Raw genomic sequence first — 22,468 nt, forward strand, 5'->3', positions numbered from 1 at the left:
AACGCGAACCAGTCAATAATAACCTCTACCAGAGATTTGGTGTCACATTACTCACGAACCTATAAGAATATACTAAATACAAAGGGTCTGAAAGAATATAACAACTGTCTGTCTCGAAACAAGGAGGCAACAGTCTAATAGAAAACGTAAAGAAGAGACGCCGGGCCTGCGGACGCCTGCAAGGCTACCTCAGTCTCGTAAAATGGAAACCTGCTCCCGTACTAGTGTTGTTGCTGCTCCTCAAAACCTGGACCTGTGCAAAAATACACAGAAGTGTAGCATCAGCACAACTGACCCCATGTGCTGATAAGTGTCTAGCCTAACCCCGGCGAAGTAGTGACGAGGCTAGACCGGACACCACATAAACCTGTGCAGTCATAAATATACAGCGGAAATCGAATACAAGGCAATTAACAACATGGAAGGGGAACCATGCGATGGGGAGATACAATATTAACAGTAATCCAGAGTAACCAACTAAACAGCTTAGATCCACAATGAACAAGGAATCAATACTCAGATATAAACACATGGCATCAATAACTGTTGCGGCGTGCAATCCGCTTCATAATTACCATTTGTTGCGGCGTGCAACCCGCTCCACAATACCACTGTTGCGGCGTGCAACCCGACCCATATCATTTATCATGTATCATTGTTGCGGCGCGCAACCCGATCCTCACATATTATTGTTGCGGCATGCAACTTGATCCTCAATATCATCGTTGCGGCGCGCAACCCGATCCTTAATATCATTGTTGCGGCGCGCAGCCCGATCCTCACATATTATTGTTGCGGTGTGCAACCCGATCCTCAATATCATTTTACAGTCCTACTCCCCAAACAACAGTCACAATTAAGGGGCATAAAAATAAGGAAATATTTGACAAACATCCCTGCAAGGGAAAGAATCCAACAAGTTCAACCAAACGTCCCGGCAAGGGAATAATCAACAACGCTTTCTGTTTCTCACTTTTCTTATCTCACGATATCACTGGAGCCCAAGCTCTAAGAAAGTTCTTATCTCATATTCCGTCACAAACAACAATATAACGACTTCCCAGTAAGGGGACAAAACATCATCTCAAATATTCTGGCAAGGAGATTACTATAACCACATTAGCCCCAACATCTAACCACCACAGCTATAACAAACCTATTACCACACTTAACCATCTCAGCTATATCTAACCGATTACCTCACCTAACCACCCCATCTATAACTAACCTATTACATTACTTAACCACCTCAGCTATAACTATAGTCATCCCACGACACAAGGAAACATTAACCTAAGCGACCCTAGTATCCGTCAAGAACACAATGCAGAGGAATCACAACCCAACAATTTCCCGTCAAGAGGGCAACATAATGATCTCTTCTCTTTCTCACTTTTACTTTCACAATTCGTTCTACAACTGGAGCCGACGCTCCTCAATGAAACAAGTCATTTCATATACTTTCAATATTCGTATCACAATTCGAGCCAATGCTCCTAGGAATCAAATTATCATATCATCATTCACATGTAGTTCACAACATATAGAAATACTCCAATAAACATGGAATTCACAATCAGTTCATGATAATCGCATTTTAAGGACTCGCGGTCATGCTAGACACCAATGTATAGATACTCGTCACCATGCCTATACATCGTACTCGATCACATAGCAATTAGCAACAAGACTCAACTCCTATTCCCTCAAGCTAGGGTTAAACCAAACACTTACCTCGGTCCCAAGAATAGCAATCAACCTTCAAGATCGCCTTTCCTCTACAATCCGACTCTGAAACAGTGATATCTAGGCATGATTAATTTAATAATATCAATAAAGACTCAATGNCTGGCAGTAACGGGGGAAGCGAAACCCTGCCCTGAGCTAGGGTGGTGGTACATACTCATAAACTGCGCAAGAGTCTCCTGGAGAGATGGAGTAGTAGTAGCAGTAGACGTGTCAAGCGCTTGGGCTCCAGCTAGAACTGCTGGCGGCTCCTCGGTAGCAGCTCGCGCGGGTGCTCTGGCTGCACCGTGTGCGCTTTCTCAGCCTCTACCCTGGCCCCGACCTTTGACGGCTCTCGTAGGAGGCGCGGGTGTCTGGTCGCATCCAGTAGCACGTGTCCCCACCATCCGTGTGGGAATAGAAGACAGAAGTTTAGAATTTTGATACCAAAAATCTCGCACGACAAGGAATTCAAATGAAGTGAAAATTTTCTTAACAGTTACATAGCCTCTCGTGGATAAGTACAGACGTCTCCTTATCGATCCGCGAGACTCTAATAAAACGGCTTGTGATTCATGACTCCCATGAACCTAGAGCTCTGATACCAACTTGTCATGACCTAAGTTCGCCCTCCATGAACAGTCGTGACAGCACCTAGTCTCTACGACTAAGTAAGCCTAACAAATGCGGAAAAGAAATAATGGCGGAAAATAAACTAATAAAAACCGAGATAACAAAGCATAACACTGTTTAAGATGCCGCCCGGCATATAACAATCCAAGAATTTCAACCTAACACTCCCAAAATCCGGAACCCTATGAATCACGAGCTAAGAGTACATAAAATGCTCTAACTCCAGATATGTCTAACAACAACGAGATACAGAAGGGCTATACTACTACAGAGAATGGAAAGGGACTCCTCAGTCTGCGGACGGGACAGATATACCTCGAAGTCTCTATAGAAAATGCCTCGCCTCAAGGGTGATAATATTGAGTGGAAGTACCTGGATCTGCACACGCAAAAACATGTGCAGGAAAGGGCATGAGTACACCACAATGGTACCCAGTAAGTGCCAAGTCTAACCTCGGTCGAGTAGTGACGAGGAAGGTCAGGGCCCTACTGGTCATATACAATAATATATAAGGAAGATGAGCAGTAGTAAAGAAATACAAGATAATGTGAGGAGCAACAACCACAACTAAGGGAAATAATCACAGAAGGCATACAACTCAACATAGAGATAACAACCGGGGGTCTACCAGGATCCCGTCCTGTAGCCCCAAAAGTAAATAATTAGTGGATCTCCCGAGTGTTGTCCCATAGTCCATATCACTGTGCAGGGGGGATCTACCGGAATACCACATCTGTAGTCCCAAATAAACAGACAAGGGGGATCTACCGAGAACCGCCCGTAGTCCCAATGTAAACACGCAACAACAACACAAGAATAATCAACTCAAACCAATTTAATATCAAAATAGACAGGTAATTCTAACCTAGCATGCTGCACCAAGTTCAGATAAGGCAGTTTGAGCAACTAAGCAATTTAGTCATCTAGGCATGCTTTCCTAAGCTAATAGTAAGCTCAAAGTTCAAGTAGTATAAGCAGTAAAATAAAATACGAAATATAGGTACTTAAATGAAAAACAGGATTTTCAACAACCAGCACAAGTACGCGCTCATCACCTGACGTATAAGGCATTTCAAATATCACAGTACCAAATCCTAAGGGGAGTTCCCCCACACGAGGTTAGACAAGCCACTTACCTCAAACCAGCTCAATTAAATCTATACCACGTTCTTGCCACGAGTATCCGACTCCAAATGGCCCAAATCTATCTAAAGTAATTGCATATTGTAAAAAATACTTCAAGTAGCTAATTCAACTAATAAATTCTAAGCTAATACGCGAAATTAGGAAAATTGACCAAAACGCCCCCGGGCCCACGTCTCGGAATCAGGTAAAATTTAAAAATTCAGAACCCTCACAATCTCACGAGTTCATACATACCAAAAATTGTTCCAATCCGACATCAAAATCTTGATCAAAACCCCAAAATTAGGCCTAAGAGCTTTTCCAATTTTTCTCTAAATTTTCACCCTAAATTCGAATTTAATGGATGAATTTAAGCATAGGTTCGTAGAAATTAATCAAAACCGAGTAAGAATTACTTACACAAAACACCCAGGTGAAAATCTCTCCCAAAATCGCCAAGTCCCGAGCTCCCAAATCAATTTTCTAAGGTTTGAGACTAAACCCTCATTTTTGCCCTTTTTCTGATTAGTGAAAGTGCATTTGCGGCTCTGGGACCGCACCTGCGGTCCCGCTTCTACGTAGACCAAGTCACACCTGCGAATTTTCACTAAAACCCAGCTTCCGCACCTGCGACAACTTTTACACAGATGCGATGCCGCTTCTGCGATGAAGCGCCGGCTTCTGCGGTCCCTGCTGGCTCTCCCCTTTTCCACTTCTGTGATGCTAGCGCCGCTTCTGCGGCTCCGCACATGCGATCCCCAACTGCAGGTGCGGTTTATGACAGAAGATCAGCAGCTTTAGCTGCTCCAAACCACTTCCAATTCTTCCGACAATCTTCCGAAATCATCCCGAGGCCCGCGGGACCTCAACCAAAAATACGAACAAGTCCTATACCACTATTCAAACTTGTACCAACCTTCGGAACACTTAAAACAACATTGAATCATCAAGACACCCTCGGATTCAAGCCTAAGGATTCCAAAACTTCAAATTTCCGCTTTTGATCAAAAAGTCTATCAAACCCCATTCGAATTACCTGAAGTTTTGCACACACGTCCCAAATGACACAACGGACCTACTCCAACTTCCGAAATTCCATTCCGACCTCGATATCAAAATATCACTATCGAACCGGAAACTTCAAAAATTCAACTTTTGGCATTTCAAGCCTAATTGAGCTACAGACCTCCTAAACACAATCCGAACATGTCCCTAAGCCCGAAATCGCCCAACGGAGCTAACAGAACCAACGGAATTCTATTCTGAGGCCTTGTTCACACTGCTTCAGCTACGGTCCAAATTCTAAAACTTAAACTCTCATTTAGGGACTAAGTGTCCCAAAACTCTCCGAAACTCCAAATAAATCCTCCCGGCAACTCACAATAGCAGAAACAAACACGGGGAAAGCAGTTAATAGGGGATCGGGGCGTTAATTCTTAAAATGACCGGCCGGGTCGTTACACGGTTGGTTCACCTTCAAAAATTAAAACAAAAGAATAAGAAAACATGTTGCATCAGTTCTTTATGGAAAATTGAAACAAATTGTCAAAACCTTTTTTTTCCTACAATTGTAATGTAACATATAATACCACTGAAATGTTCACAGCCATTGTCTCCTGGTTGTATAACATTTTCTTGTCGAATGGGAGATTGAATTCTTGTTGTCTCCTTCTTCTCATTTATATGCTCTCCTGGAATGCCAATATTAGCTTCCTGTTTTGGAGAGTCCACATGCATAGTTTCCTTCTCTGTTACAATAAATGTGCGCAACTTAATTAATTTGTAGATAATTTATAGGAAATATTAACAAAAATGTAGATAAATTGTAGTGAAAGTATAGTAAATTTGTAGAAATGTTGTCCTGCATTTGATATGGAAATTGTAAAATATGATGATAACATGTACTAAATCATACATGCATTTTCTTCATCAAATGCCCCTTCAAATTTGGAAGACAAATCAACTCCTGAAAGAACATTCTCCTCAATTTGAATGCCATTCAGGTGTCATGTATATATGAAAATCATTGAAAATATAATGTAGATTTGTTGTAAGTGATCCACGGATATATGTAGATATAATGTAAAGATAATGTAGATACCTTTTTTACTACTGCTGGCCAACATTGATTTAGCGCTACTGTCCGGAATGTGTTGATTGTTCTTTTCTTTGCAATGCTCATCATTTTTCGTAGAACTGCCACGCAAACTGCAAGCATAATTTATTAGGCTATATATTTTTATGAATGATAATAGATACTTAGAAATTGTAAAAATTGTTGTCTAAAATGACTTATTTCGAATGAAACCTTAGCACCAATGTTATCCATTTGAGTGTTTATCGCTTCTAAAATAGCCTTGATTGAATCATTGAGTAGCAGTTGAATGCTACCTAGTTCTTTAAAAACATCTTTCTTGAAAGTTCCAAGGTTTGAAAACATCTAGGATTATGTATAGATGTTACCTTATCAACATCTTATTTTAATTTTTTAATTTGTTTCAGAATGTCTTTCTTGTCATATTTTCCAATTGTCTGCTTATGACCGGATGGAGATGGAGAATCTATCGGATGCTCAGACTTTGTTTCATCTTCTACAAGGATGTATTCAACTTTATCTGGCAAATTCATTCTTGAAAGCTCTTCTGGTGCTTCAATTATGTTGGTGAACCGAGTGAAAAAAAATATGAGAGACCTACTCATAATATATATTAATTATGTAGATAATTTGTATTAAATTGTGTGCGCAGAAGTGAAAAATATTTACCTTGATCCATGATTGTTTGATCATTCTATCTTCCAATGCAGATAATCATATCTTGTCCTTACTAGCTGTCTAGTTAAGTACGCGAGGGATCAAATTAGCAAATCTTGTAGCTATATCTGTGTTGACCGTAGAGCAATACTAATACACCATATTTGCATAGCTAGTGCAAAACTTTGAATAAGATAAAAAAGCACAGAAGGGTTGAGCTTGTGCCTAATGGACTCAAGCAAAAAATGTGTATAAGATTGGATATCCCATGCGTAGTTCGCATACTGCCCCGAGTCCACCAAGTAGAACCTAAAATGGTCTATCAATCCTAAATTCTCTTTGTCTGAAGGACATATGAAGAATTCGATGAGATAGAGAATACACAGCTTGACTGCATCCTCATCATTCACCCGACTACGACTGGTTACTATTTGTTTCAAGTATGACCTCTCAACTTTTTCCTTGTTCGGGAAATAGCTCCTCATTATTGTCATACGTAGTTGTGTAACCAAAGTCCGTCACTTCTGTAAAACATCTAAGGCCACTAATCAGGGCAAACCAAAGTTGTGTAATCAAAATCACGTGGTGCAAAAAACTTTCAATTCTGCAGCAAAAGAAATAACAAATTAATAAACTTGTTTCAAAACTAGATAACAATATAACTACATTTATACTACAAAATATCTACAAGAAGACAATAATTTACGATGACATGAAGAAAATTTGTTAACCTACAACATATCTACACAATGTAGACAAAATATCTACAAATACAAAAACACAAAAATTATGTATGTTCACGAGAAGGAGAACAAGTTTTTTAGCTTTACAAAAAACAAAAAAAATTGAAACTACTGAAATTGTACCTTCTCCAATGACTGTTGGGGTACAGTTTTAGCTGATTTTTGCACCTTCTTCTTTTTTGAAGGTTTAACATTAGGAGAAACTCTGCTTTTTTTTTTTTTTTTGCAACCTTCGTGATAACTTCTTCTTCGACAAAATCATCTGAAGCAATTTCTTTTGCCCTTCCGTTTTACAGATTTAACAGGCGTCGAGGCTTCACCCGCATCCCTATCGTGCTTCTGTTTTGTCCGAGCTTCTGACCTAGCTTCACGAGGGGAAAGCCTGGGCTTGGTCTCTGCTTTTGCATGTGCCGATTTTGAAACTTTTTGGGTGAATCCTGTGAGAAAATACCCAAATCAAAAGTAGGAATATTATCCACTTTAGCTTTTTTAGGGCTAATCTTCGAGAATGTTTTCTTTTTCATTGAAAATTAAGCAAAAACTTAAGCAACTACAATTTTGGTAGAGTATTTAAGGCGGGAATATGTAAAAATAGAGAGGGATTTTGAAGAAAATATTAAAACTGTAGAGGAATTTTTGAAAAAAGAGTGAAAACAGGCGTTAATGGTGGGAGATACTGGGGGTATGGAGAGAGAAACGTGGGGGTAGTGGGATACGGAGAGAGAAACGTGGGGGGAGTGAGATTTGTACGTTACAATGATTGTAGGATTTGATTAATTATCCTTAAATCCTAAAAATGTACATATTTGGTAATTTTGTATATAGGAGGTAATTTAAGTGAAACTTGAGTAAGGAGGGAAATAAAGTTTCCAATAGTGTATAGGTATGTAAAAATTCTTTATAAATTAAGCAACAGAGAAATTAGGTGGAATATTGGCATTAAAACAAGAATTTGAGTTATACACATCTGTAGTGTAATGAATTGTTACACCATTAATATAATTTAACATGTTATATTATGTTATTCACTGTTTATTTTTAGTTATCAATTAATACGATTATTTTTGTAGGAACTTGTGTCAAATATTATGAAATAATGGATTTTATTAAATACGTTCATGCTTTTTGGTTTTCCAAGGTGAATGGATATGAAAATTTTGTTAGATTCATTCTTGAACTCCTACATATATTCTTGATTTTACAAGTGTGATTTGGTATTTTAAAAGTCATGAATTTATTCATTAACTCCTTTAAATGTTGTTTAAGAATTCGAGTCATAATTTTTTTTTCAAATTTTTTTCCATAAAAATTTATAAGTTTTTGGAGATTTTCGAAATGAGTTTTTCAAAAATCAAAAAGTGATTTTGACCACTTTTTCAAGTTTTTCATAAAAAATGTTGTTTCTCACTCACAAAATTACAATTTTTTTTAAGTGATGCATGTATAAACATAATTTTAAATTATAAATACCACTTTTATACTTAACTCCAAAAACTACATTTTCAAAAATTATAATTTATGTCCAAGCGCCTACTAAGTACATTAAATAAATTCTTAGCCTATAAATAGGGTTCTTTCATTTGGAAAATATAACCAAAGAGCACAAGAGAGAAATTCTTTTATTTGAAAACAAATGAGAGACATTAGTCATAAGGTGAAATATATCACAGATCCATTAATACAAGGCAATTTTTTTTATGTTGTTGTGGCTTAGTTGAATTTCGGAGATAATGTATTGCTATTATTCTTTTGTCTACTCATGGAGAAGACTTCAACTATCTAAAAAAAACTACCCGCCTCTAAGCACGACAAGTGATAGGTCATGTGTCCTGCTATGTTTTGATGATCTAACAAACGTAATGATAAGAACCAGATGGGAACCTGTTACACATCCTCAAAGTGCTCAAGAATAACAAGTCTCAAGTCGGGCACAAGTTTCAACAATTAGAGTCAAAGAAACGACAGAGGGAACAGATGGACATCAGTTCCCTTGCTGATTGTACCAGTCAACTCCCCACTACGGTAAAGTCGCTGCAACTGTTCCTCTGCACACACGCAACAGTGCAAACAGTGCAGTAGTCACTTTATGGGGAATGCCTTGTACCAAGTATTTGCTTGCATCATCCAAGTGACATCACTTGGGTAATATTAACATGAAGCAAAGGAAAAACACACACTTGCAACAGTCACTTTGTGGGGGAATGCCTTGTACCAAGTATTTGCTTGCATCATTCAAGTGACATCACTTGGGTAATATTAACATGAAGCAAAGGAAAAACATACACTTGCATATCCGAGAATTAATCAAGTTTCCTCTCAAGTGTTTTTCCATCTTGCAAGTGACTTCCAGGGCTTCAAGAACAATAAACAACATAACGAAGGACCAATTTCCTGCATTGTGTTATTATATGTCCTTAGTTGTGTTGCACCTTTGTTACAGTGATTTACTTGTACTTCCTACTTAGCTTAGCTAGAAGCATTGTGTAGGAAACTATTCGTAAAACCATAAACCTTGTGTTTGTGTCTTGGCTAGAGTTAGTCGAGTTGTGAGCTTTGTAATAGAGTTATTACAAAGGGCCTTGTAATAGAGTTATTACAAGTGAGTGAGAGATTAAGAGTTTAATTCCTATGTTATAATAGTTTGTAATCTAAAGTTTGCTCAGCAGTGAAGTTGAAATTCTACGAGTGTAGGTCATGGTTTTTAATCCCGTGAGCTAGGAGTTTTCCACGTAAAACTCTACTGTGTTATTTACTTATTGTTGTGTGTGTGTGTGTGTGTTCTGTGGGAACTGATACAAGGTTCTCTATACAGTTTGGCGGACCCTTAGTTTCTATCAATTGGTATCAGAGCGGGTTCTTTCTATTAGGCTAATACCTAGAAAGGATCATCATGGCAGCTCTACCAAACTTTGAAGAAGGTCAATCTACCTATAGACCACCAAGATCCAATGGACAATACTATAGATGGTAGAAGACAAGGATGCATGACTTTATCATGGCTGAAGATTCAGAGCTCCGGGATAATATCTGCGATGGATCCTTCGTTCCTGTGAAGACCATTGGCGAACTAGCAGTGACAGTTCCCAAGACAAGTAAGGAGTACAACGATGCTGGCCGCAAAGCTATAGAGAAGAACTTCCGAGCAAAAAAAATCCTCGTCTGTAGTATTGGACCAGACGAATACAACAGGATCTCTGCCTGCCAATTTGCCAAGGAGATCTGGGAAGCTCTCCAAACGGCACACGAAGGAACAACTCAAGTCAAGCAGTATGAACTCTTCAGGATGAAAGATGATGAGTCCATTCAGGACATGCACACTCGATTCACTTCCATCATCAATGAGCTTCACTCTCTGGGAGAAATCATTCCAAGGAATAAACTTGACAGGAAAATACTTAGTGTACTACCTAGTTCCCGGGAAAGCAAGGTCAATGCTATCACAGAGACAAAGGATTTGCAAAAGTTGACCATTGATGAACTCATTGGAAATCTGAAGACATATGAAATGAAGAAAAAGAAGGACTATTAAAGAAGAGAACCCAAGAAGGAGAAGAACCCGGTCCTCAAGACTGACAATAATGACTCAAGTGGCGAGGATGCTGACATGGCTTATCTAACAAAAAGATTCCAGAAGATGGTGCGCAGAAATGGAGGCATTCCAAAAAGGGGTAGCTCCAGCAGACCAAAAGGCTATGACTTGTATCGTAAATGTGGAAAGCGAGGACATTTCATCAAATATTGTCCTTTGCACAAGCAAGATCAGTACAAGCACAACAATGACAAAACAACCAAGAGAAACCCGGCTCCTAACAGAAGATTCAAGAGAAAAGACGCTGCTGACGATGTTGTGAAACAAGCTCTTGTTGCATGGGGAGATTCCTCTAGTGAATCTGAAGGAGATGATGAACAAGGTGATACTTTAATGATGGCCGTCGAAAGTGAAGCAGCTGAGTATGACTCTATCTTTGCCCTAATGGCAAAATCTGATGAAGATGAAGATGATGATGATGATGAGGTAAACTTTCTAGACGTTCAAAGAAATTTGAAGTCCTATTCTCAAAAGAAGCTTATATCCTTGGCAAATGTTCTAATTGATACATATCACAATCTCATTAATAATAAAAATGTGCTAACTGTAAAACTAGGATAAGTAGAACATGAGAGAGATGATCTAGTCGTAGTGGTTGATCTAAAAGAAACTATTGAAGCTTTAAAAAAGCAAAAAAATGCTTTAACTGAAAAAATTACAAAGGTAAAGGATGAGAGAGATGACTTGTTGGTAGTTGTTGTGGACCTAAAGAAAACAATTGAGAAACTAAGAAAGGAAAGTAGGTTTGGGAACACTCAAAAGGGAAAGGAAGTTGCAAGTGAGCCACACCTTAGGCCTGGAAATGAGCTAAAATCAGTGAAATCTAGTTTGTGTACTGAAACTTGAGAGAAACATACAACTTTAGGAAGATCTAGGCACAGTTAAGAATGACCTAGAAAAATCTCTTAAGTGGACTTGGTCCTCTGATACAATCACCGCTATGTATAAGAACAATGGGGAACAGGCAGGGAATTTGGTTCCAAAAGGAAAAGACTCCTTACAATCCTCATAGCAAGTATGTTACTGTCCCTGATAACTGGCTTTGTACTCACTGTGGCAACACTGGGCATTTTAACGAAACCTGTAAAGCTAGATTTCAGTCCCAACAGAAAAATAAATTTTTGCTGAAAAAGTAACTACTACTAAAGGATTTGGTCTCTCAAATAAAAAAGTGTGATGCTTGCTTGGACAAGAAGAACTTTGATTCACCCTTTTCTTCATTTCAAGGGACCCAAACTTGTTTGGGTTTCTAAGTATAATTCTTGATTTCCTTGTACAGGGAGCACTGAAACAAAGCTGCCAAAGATGGTACATGGATAGTGGTTGCTCTAAGCATAGGACTGGAAGCACTGATGATTTCCTTTCACTCAAAGCCCTACAAGGAGGGAGTTTGTCCTTCGGCAATGGCGAAAAAGGATACATTCTGGGAGTAGGAAGAGCTGGGAAGACACTCACTCATTCAATTGAAAATGTGTACTATGTGAGTGGTTTGAACTACAGCCTACTAAGTGTATCTCAAATCTGCGACAAAGGAAACAAAGTGGAATTCTTATCAAAGACTTGCACGGTTACAAATCTTGTAACTGGTGAAGTAGTTCTGTTGGCAAAGAGATCCAAGAATATCTATGTTGCTGATTTTGAGTCTTTGAACAATGGGGTTCTTACATGCTTAAGTGCTATGAAGATTGGGACATGTAAGTTTTACGTTGCTGAACAAATTGGTCAAGAAGGACCTGGTTCGTGGGCTGCCTAAGTCAAGTTTCAAAGATCACAAGGTGTGTGATGCATGTGTAAAAAGGAAAGCAAGTCAGGTCCTCCTTCAAAACCAAAAAAGAAGTAAGCACCTCAAGGCCACTTGATCTCCTCCATATGGATCTGTGTGGACCTATGAGGGTTCCAAGTAGAGGAGGAGAGAAGTACATTTTCGTCATAGTGGATGACTACTCCATATTCACCTAGACTTTGTTCCTCAGAATCAAGCGTGAGACTTTTCCAGTGTTTGCTACTTTTGTGAATAATATCCAAGTGAAGATGAGCCATAATATTGTGAGTATAAGATCTAATCAAGGCACAGAGTTTGACAATGCAAAATTCGACGAATTCTGTGCTGAAAATGGTATAAATGATAATTTTTTAGCTCCAAAAACACCCCAACAAAATGGTGTTGTGGAGAGGAAAAATAGGACTCTTGAAGGCATGGCAAGGACAATGTTGACTGACAGTGGTGTTGCAAAAAGTTTTTGGGCAGAGGCAGTCAACACGGCGTGCTACTTGGTGAACAGGTGCATGATCAGGTCCCTCATGAACAAAACCCCGTATGAACTACTGAATGGGAGGAAACCCAAGCTAACACACTTAAGGACGTTTGACTGCAAATGTTTTATCCTCAATAATGGTAAGGAAGCACTGGGAAAATTTGATGCCAAAAGTGATGAAGGAATCTTTCTTGGTTGTTCATCACAAAGTAAATCTTACAAGGTGTAAAACAAACAATTCAATATGTCGAGGAAAGCATACATGTGATCTTTGATGAATCACACTACCTATGTGGGAAAGATTTACATTATAATGTTTACAAAGAGAGCAATCAAAGGTCCCTGGTGAAGTCATTGATATGGAAAATGGAAAGGTTGACATGATGAGTCAGGGTCAGGGAATCAATTGAAGATGGTGCAGCAGAATCTCCAACTGATGTAGAAGAACCTGGTCCCCAATCACAACAAGTGAAGCAGAGAACAAAGTTGTTGATGCCGTGCAAGGAACCCCTGATGCTGAGCTGAGAAGTGGCACTCATGTCTATAATGGATCTCGTCCAGAGGAACTTGGACCCTCTCGCAATGAGATTCAAGTGTCTAACTGGAGACACAAAAGTTCACACCCTCTTCAAAATGTGATCACTCCTATTGACTCAAGGATTCAAACTAGATCAAAGTCAAAAAACTTGTAACGACCCGACCAGTCGTTTTGCCTTTTAGAACCCCGTTCCCCTAAATAAAGCCTCCCGTACTTGCTTTAGCTAATTTACGACTTGCGGGGGCGATTGGTTCGTGGATTGGAAGGGTTTTGAGTAAAAAATATGGCCATTTGCTTCTTTAGGATTTCTTAAAAAGACCAAGTTTGACTTCGGTCAACATTTTGGGAAAATGGGCCTAGATTCGTGCTTTGACAATTTCTGAAGGTCCGTGGGAAAATATGGGACCTGGGCGTGTGTCCGGAATCGAATTCCGAGGTCCCTAGCCCGAGTAATGAATTTTTATCTAAAATTGTTTAATTGAAGCTTTAAAGAATTAAAGAAACTAAGTAATCATTGATTCCCTAGGTATCGGGCTCGGATTTTGGTTCCGAAGCTTGGTACAAGTCCGTAATGTCATTTAAGACTTGACCGTAAAATTTGGTGTCAATCCGAGTAGTTTAAGGGCATTTTGACCCGTTAGAGGAGAATTAAGAACTTGAAGATTCAATAGTTTGATTCATTTTGTTTTAGGGGGTGATTCCGAGATTTAGCATTTTTTTGGGAGTTCCGAGGGTTCGAGTAGGTCCGCCTCGTGATTTCAGACTTGTCGATATATTCGGGCGGGGCTTGGGAGCCCCGAGCGTCAAACAAGCGAGGTTCGAGCGAAGTAGAAAAACTTAGGAAGGGCTGAAGATTTTGCTGCTTCTGTCATAACCGCATCAGCGGTTCTTGAGCCGCAGATGCGGCCAGGCCATCGCAGAAGCGAAAAGGGCAGGCCAAGGAGAAAACCTCTGAAGCGGCCCAGGGACCGCATAAGCGGTTCCGCTTATGCGACCCCCGGATCGCAGATGCGGTCCAGTTACTTTAGGCCCAAGCCGCAGAAGCGGCCCAGTAACTGCAGAAGCGGTTCCGCATATGCGAGCCACAGACCATAGAAGCGGTCCAATCCCCTCTTGCCCAGTTCCGCAGATGCGGCCCCATCTTCGCAGATGCGGGACCGCAGATGCGGTCCCCTAACCGCAGAAGCGGGAATCGCTGGGCAGTGGCCTTCATTTAATTCGAACTCAAACACCATTTTTCATTTTACACTCCACACTTAGGCGATTTGGGGGCTTCCAAAGAGAGGGTTTCAACATAGCACTTCAAGGTAAGTTACTCCCATTCATTATTAGTTTAAATACATGTATATTAGGTAGATTAAACACTAAAAATTAGATAAAATCAAAGGGTTAGAGCTAGACCTAGGGTTTCGATAGAATTAAGATTTAAGCATGGAATTTGTTATGAAATGGACTAGAATTTATATATTATTGATCCTTAAGTTGTATAGAACATTTTCCTTCGAAAAATATCGGAATCCGGGCACGTGGGCTCGGGGTCGGAATTTAGGAAACTTGTGGAAAAAGTTTGGGAAATTACGTTAAATAGTTAGAATTCGACCTTTTAAGCCTTTATTGACTAGTTCTTACCTATTTAACTAGTTTNACCAGGTTCTGGCACACACTTTGGTAGACGATTATTTTGGGGTTGTGTAACTATTTTATTATAGTATTTATCTCTCCTGGTTTAAACTCCAAGTTGAGTGCTTATTCCACTTATTCTAATTAAAAACAATATGATGATTTTAGTAATATTTCCGCAATGGCTTGCCTGACAAGGGTGTCAAGTGCCCTCACGACCTATTGTGAAAATGGGCCGTGACAACATGGTATCGGAGCACTAGGTTCACGTAGGTCTCACGAGTTATGGGCAAACCTGATAGAGTCTTGTTGATCGGTACGGAGACGTCTGTATTTATCTTCGAGAGGCTATAGGGTATTAGGAAAGACTACTCTTTATTCATTTCCTGTCGTGCAGTGCTTAGAGTACTAAATTTCCCTCTTCTATTCTCTCACAGATGGTGAGAACTCGTACCGCTGACGTTCCGGACCCGGGAGGAGCTGCTCCCCCCGTTGCTAGAGGCCGAGGTAGAGGCCGGGGGAGGGCACCGGCCCGCGGTAGGGGACGAGGGCGTCACAGAGCCGTTCCAGTTGCACCACCGGCAGATCCTGTAGAGGACCCTATTATTGAGGAGCAGGGCGAGGTGCCCGCAGCTGAGCTACCCCGACGGATTTCATGACAGCACCGAGATTTCAGGAGGTCATGTGCCGCATGCTACGGTTCATGGACACTATGACTCAGGCTGGTTTATTTCCAGCAGACCTAGCCACTTCACAGGTAGGAGGGGGAGACCAAACCCCTAATGCTCAGGCTCCAGGCCATGCGGCTGCAGTATATCAGACTCCGGGTGCACTACCCGCAGATGCGGCTCAGCCAGTTGCTGCAGTGGCACCCCAGCCCAGGCCAGCTGTGGACGGTGATCCACAGAAGCTATTAGACAGATGGACCAGGCTTCATCCTCCAGTCTTCGGGGGTGAGCGTCATGAGGATGCTGAGGACTTCATAGACAAGTGCAGGGACAGGCTGCACAACATGAGGATATTGGAGCCGCATGGAGTTGACTTCACTACTTTTCAGCTTGAGGGCAGAGCACGTAGATGGTGGCAGTCCTATGTACTTGGCAGGCCAGCAGGCTCTCCTCCCCTCACTTGGGGTCAGTTCACTCAGTTATTCTTGGATCGATACATTCCGCCCTCAGAGATGGAAGAGCTACGGTATCAGTTTGAGCTCCTAGAGCAGGGTCAGATGTCAGTGACCGACTACGAGGCGAGGTTCTCTGAGTTGTCTCGCCATGCACTTATGATACTTCCCAAAGGCAGAGAGAGTGCGGAGGTTTGTTGCGGGATTACATCCCACCATCCTGTCTGGTATGGCTCAAGAGGTAGAGATGGGTACAGGGTACCAGCTAGTGGTTGAGATTGTACGCATGATTGAGGGTTATCGTCTTAGGGGTAGAGAGCAGATGCAGCAGGATAAGAGGGCCAGATCCTCCGGAGAGTTTAGAGGCGCCCCAACTAGGGGTAGAGGTCAGTTCGGTAGGGGTCAGTCCAGTAGGCCCCCAGTTTCAGCACCACCACCTTCTCGGGGTGCTCCCGCGCGCTCCTATGTTAGCGCCATGCCGGAGAGTTCTTATCGCCCTCCAGCTATTCAGGCCTCCTCCAGTGGGTATTCAGGTCCTCCAGATTCTTCCGGTCCTCATTTCAGTTCTATGACGGAGGGTTCATACCGTCCACCGGCTATTCAGGCTTCTTCCAGTGGATTTTCAGGTCATCAGGGTCAGCCCTCCGGGCAGCAAGTTGCCGCACCGCAGAGTTGCTTTGAGTGCGGGGATCCTGGTCACATGAGGAGGCATTGCCCCAGACTTCGGGGCAAGGCAGTGCAACAGGGTCAGCAGCCCACGACTCCAGCATTAGCTGCCCAGCCACCTAGAGGTGGAGGGCAGACGGGTAGAGGCCGTCCTAGAGGTGGAGGCCACATAGGGAGAGGTCAGCCAGCTACTACTCAGTCAGGTGGAGGTCAGACAGCCGGCGCTCCAGCCAGGTTCTATGCTCTTCCAGCCAGGCCGGATGCATTGGCCTCAGATGCCATCATCACAGGTATTATTCCTGTTGGTGGTAGGGATGCTTCTGTATTATTTGATCCAGGGTCTACTTATTCATATGTATCATCTCTATTCGCTTGCTTTCTGGTTGTTTCTCCGGAGCCTTTGGTGTTCCTGTTCATGTGTCCTCTCCTGTGGGCGATTCTATGATTGTGGATCAGATTTACCGTTCCTGTGTGGTGACTTTCTGTGGTTTCGAGACTAGAGTAGATATTCTGTTGCTGGACATGATCGATTTTGAGGTCATCTTGGGCATGGATTGGCTATCTCCATATCACGCCGTCCTTGATTGCCATGCCAAGACTGTTTCACTAGCAATGCCAGGGTTGCCGAGATTGGAGTGGAAGGGGTCCACAGTTGACATGCCTAGCAGGGTTATCTCTTTCTTGAAGGCTCAACACATGGTTAGAAAAGGGTGTTTGGCTTACTTAGCTTATGTTCGAGACACCACTGTAGAGTCTCCGACGATTGATTTAGTGCCAGTAGTTAGAGAGTTCGCCGATGTGTTTCCTTCTGATCTGCCCGGCATGCCTCCAGATCGTGATGTTGATTTCTGCATTGATTTAGCCACAGGCACTCAGCCTATATCCATTCCACCGTATCGTATGGCCCCTAAGGAGTTGAAGGAGTTGAAGGAGCAGCTAGAGGAGTTGCTAGCGAAGGGGTTTATCAGGCCTAGTGTGTCGCCTTGGGGCGCACCAGTGCTATTTGTGAAGAAGAAGGATGGGACCATGCGGATGTGCATTGATTACCGCCAGTTGAACAAGGCCACCATCAAGAACAAGTACCCGTTGCCTCGTATTGATGATTTGTTCGACCAGCTGCAGGGTGCCAGGGTGTTCTCTAAGATTGACCTGAGGTCAGGATATCATCAGCTGAAGATTCGGGACTCGGATGTTCCGAAGACTGCATTCCGGACTAGATATGGCCATTATGAGTTTCTAGTGATGTCCTTTGGCTTGACCAATGCGCTAGCAGCATTTATGGATCTGATGAATAGTGTATTCAGGTCTTATATTGATTCCTTCGTCATCGTCTTCATTGACGACATCTTGATATACTCGCGTAGCCTGGGAGAGCACGAGCAGCATTAGAGAGTAGTGCTTCAGACCTTGCGAGAGCAGTAGCTGTATGCTAAGTTCTCCAAGTGTGAGTTTTGGCTCGAGTCAGTGGCATTCTTGGGGCATATTGTGTCCGGAGAGGGTATTAAGGTGGATCCCAAGAATATTGAGGCAGTTCAGAGTTGGCCACGTCCCACTTCAGTGATCGAGATCAGGAGTTTTCTGGGATTAGCAGGTTATTACCGGCGATTTGTGCAGGGCTTTTCATCTATTGCATCGCCCTTGACTAGACTGGCTCAGAAGGGTGCCCCATTCATTTGGTCCGATGATTGTGAGGAGAGCTTCCAGAAGCTCAAGACAGCTTTGACTACGGCACCAATTCTTGTATTGCCTTTCGGTATGGGGACGTATACGGTGTATTGCGACGCTTCACGCGTTGGTCTGGGATGTGTGTTGCTGCAGGAGGGGAGAGTTATTTCATATGCCCCGCGTCAGCTGAAGATTCATGAGAAAAATTACCCTGTGCACGATCTGGAGTTGGCGGCGATTGTTCATGCTCTTAAGATATGGAGGCACTATTTGTATGGGGTGCCTTGTGAGGTTTACACCGATCACCGCAGCCTACAGCATTTGTTCAAGCAGAGGGATCTCAATTTGAGGCAGCGCAGGTGGCTTGAGTTGCTGAAGAATTATGACATTACCATTCTTTATCATCCGGGCAAGGCGAATGTGGTCGCGGATGCCCTGAGCAGGAAGGCGGAGAGCATGGGTAGCCTAGCATTCATTCCAGCAGAGGAGAGGCCACTAGCCTTGGACATTCAGTCCTTGGCTAACAGGCTTGTGAGGTTGGATATTTCAGAGTCCAGCCGAGTTCTAGCATGTGTGGTTGCTCAGTCCTCGTTATTGGGGGAGATTAAGGCCCGATAGTATGATGATCCACATTTGGAGGTTCTCAGAGAGACGATACTTCAGGGAGGTGCCAAGGAGGTTTCTATGGGCGAGGATGGTGTTATGCGACTCCAGGGTCGTCTATGTGTTCCTAATGTTGATGGTATGAGGGAGAGGATCCTAGAGGAGGCGCACAGTTCGCGGTATTCTATTCACCCGGGAGTCACGAAGATGTATCGTGATTTAAGGCAGCATTTCTGGTGGCGGGGGATGAAGAAGGACATAGTGAAGTATGTGACTAAATGTATGAATTGCCAGCAGGTCAAGTATGAACATCAGAGGCCAGGTGGCCTACTTCAGCAGATGCCCATACCGGAGTGGAAGTGGGAACGCATCACCATGGACTTCGTAGTTGGGCTACCGCGGACTTTGCGGAAAGTTGACTCAGTGTGGGTCATTGTGGATAGATTGACCAAGTCAGCTCATTTCATTCCAGTGGTGACTACTTATACAGCAGAGAGGTATGCTCAGATCTATATTCGGGAGATAGTCCGATTGCATGGTGTGCCGGTGTCCATCATATCAGATAGAGGCCCTCAGTTCACTTCCCATTTCTGGAGAGCCGTGCAGAGTGAGTTGGGGGCTCGTGTAGAGCTTAGCACAGCATTCCATCCTCAGACCGACGGACAGTCGGAGCGGACGGTGCAGATTTTGGAGGATATGCTTAGAGCATGTGCGATTGATTTTGGAGGGCAGTGGGATCAGTTCTTGCCTCTAGCAGAGTTCGCATACAACAACAGCTATCAGTCCAGCATAGAGATGGCCCCGTATGAGGCTTTATATGGTAGACGTTGTCGTTCTCCTATCGGGTGGTTTGAGCCTGGTGAGGCTAAGGTACTTGGCACAGATCTGGTACAGGATGCCTTGGATAAGGTAAAGTTGATTCAGGAGAGGCTTCGCACAGCTCAGTCCAGACAAAAGAGCTACGCGGATCAGAAGGCATGGGATGTATCATTTATGGTGGGCGAGAAGGTTCTCTTGAAAGTCTCGCCCATGAAGGGCATTATGAGGTTCGGGAAGAAGGGCAAGTTGAGCCCAAGGTTTATTGGCCCCTTTGAGGTGTTGAGGAGAGTTGGGGAGGTTGCTTATGAGCTTGCCTTACCCCCTAGTTTATCAGGAGTTCACCCAGTCTTTCATGTTTCGATGCTTCGGAAGTATCATGCCGACCTATCCCACGTGTTGGAGTTCAGCACCATTCAGCTAGATGCGAGCTTGGGCTATGAGGAGGAGCCAGTTGCTATTATTGATAGACAGGATCGCCAGCTGAGGTCCAAGAAGATTTCTGCGGTGAGAGTCCAGTGGAGGGGCCAACCGATCGAGGAGGCGACCTGGGAGTCCGAGGAGGACATGCAGAGCAGATNGAATTACTAAATTATCTATATCATCATTCACATGTAGTTCACAACATATAGAAACTACTACCAATAAACATGGTAATTCACATCAGTTCATGATAATCGCTATTTTAAGGACTCGCGGTCATGCTAGACACCAATGTATAGATACTCGTCACCATGCCTATACATCGTACTCGATCACATAGCAATTAGCAACAAGACTCAACTCCTATTCCCTCAAGCTAGGGTTAAACCAAACACTTAGCTCGGTCCCAAGAATAGCAATCAACCTTCAAAGACCGCCTTTCCTCTACAATCCGACTCCGAAACAGTGATATCTAGGCATGATTAATTCAATAATATCAATAAAGACTCAAGGGCAACATCCCATAGCCTAGATATGAATTTTCTAGCATTCTTCCAAAAATACCAAAATTAGACACCGGGCCCACATGGTCCCAACTCGAGGCTCGGACCAAAATCCGATCACCCATAACCCCACGAGTCCAAATATATAATTTGTTTTAAGATTCGACCCCAAATTGAGGTTGAATCACCCAAAATTCTCAAAACCCTAACTCTACCCAAAACCCATAATTTCTACTTTGATTTCATGATTTAGGGCTAGGATTTCAGTAATTAATGATGGAAATTGAAGAAAACAAGTTAAACAATGCTTACCCACGAAGTTTTTGATGAAGAAGTGCTCTAAAATTCGCCCTAGGACTTTGGAGAAGGAAGAGTTCGTGAAGTGTTATGTTTTTCCCGTCACTGGTTCTGTTTTTAGGCTTTAAAATAACTGGGCGAATTTGCCCTACGCGATCGCGGATATAGGGATGCGATCGCGAAGGGTTACACAGAATGGTCAACGCGATCACGTGGGTTGTAATTTGATCGCGTAGGGGAATACTGGGGGGGGGGTCCAAAGCTTGGTCTATGCGAACGCAAACCTACTGGTGCGAACGCATTGAAGGAAATGCTAAGGCAGTGCGATCGCGTGATCAAGTACGCGAACGCGAAAGAGTAAAGAGCCAAAGGAACGTGATCGCAGGCTGAAGATTGCGATCGCGTAAGAGGAAATCGCTGAGCAAAAATTGCAGAATTTTCTGCTATGTTTTTCCTAAGTCAAAACATCCCGAAACACCTCCGAAAGCACTCCCGAGCCCTCAGGGCTCCTAACCAATCACACACACTAACTCAATAACATCTTACGAACTTACTCGAGCGATCAAATCGCCAAAACAACATCAAAATCAATGAATCAAGCCCCAAATTCATCATTTTTTATTATAACTTCATAAACTTCAAACTTTAGATATTTAGGTCCGAAACACGTCAAACGACGTCCGATTTTGACCAAACTTTACAGAAAGCGCTTAACACATATTTAAGACTTGTACCGGGCGTCGGAACCAAAATACGAGCCCGATACCACAGTCTTTTAATCAATTTTCATTTCCAATTTCCTTAATAATTTCAGAAAAATAATTTCACAGAAAAATTCATTTATCGGGCTCTAGACCTCGGAATTCGACTCCGGGCACATGCCCGAGTCCCATATTTTTCTACGGACCTTCCGGGACCGTCCAATCTCGGGTCCGGGTCCGTTTACCAAAAATGTTGACCGAAGTCCACTTTAATCATATTAACATCAAAATTCTTCAAAGTTTTCACAGAATTCACATATTTCAACATAAAAACTTTCCGGCTACGCGCCCGGACTGCGCACGCAAATTGAGGCAAGTAAAAATAAGGTTTTCAAGGCCTCGGAAGCACGGAACGAATGAGGAAACAGGTGATGACCCTTTGGGTCGTTACATCCTCCACCTCTAAAACAACCGTTCGTCCTCGAACGGACAAAAGAAAGAAGTACCTGAGTCAGGAAATAGATGTGGATAACGGCTCCGCATGTCAGACTCGGACCCCCAGGTCGAGGCCTCAGGGGGCTGACCTCTCCACTGAACACGAACAGAAGGAAAACTCTTCGACCTTAGCTGTCGAACTTGCCGGTCTAGAATAGCTACCGGCTCCTTCTCATATGACAGATCCTTGCCCAACTA

This window comes from Nicotiana attenuata, chromosome 1 (genome assembly GCF_001879085.1).
Source record: "Nicotiana attenuata strain UT chromosome 1, NIATTr2, whole genome shotgun sequence".
NCBI lineage: Eukaryota > Viridiplantae > Streptophyta > Magnoliopsida > Solanales > Solanaceae > Nicotiana > Nicotiana attenuata.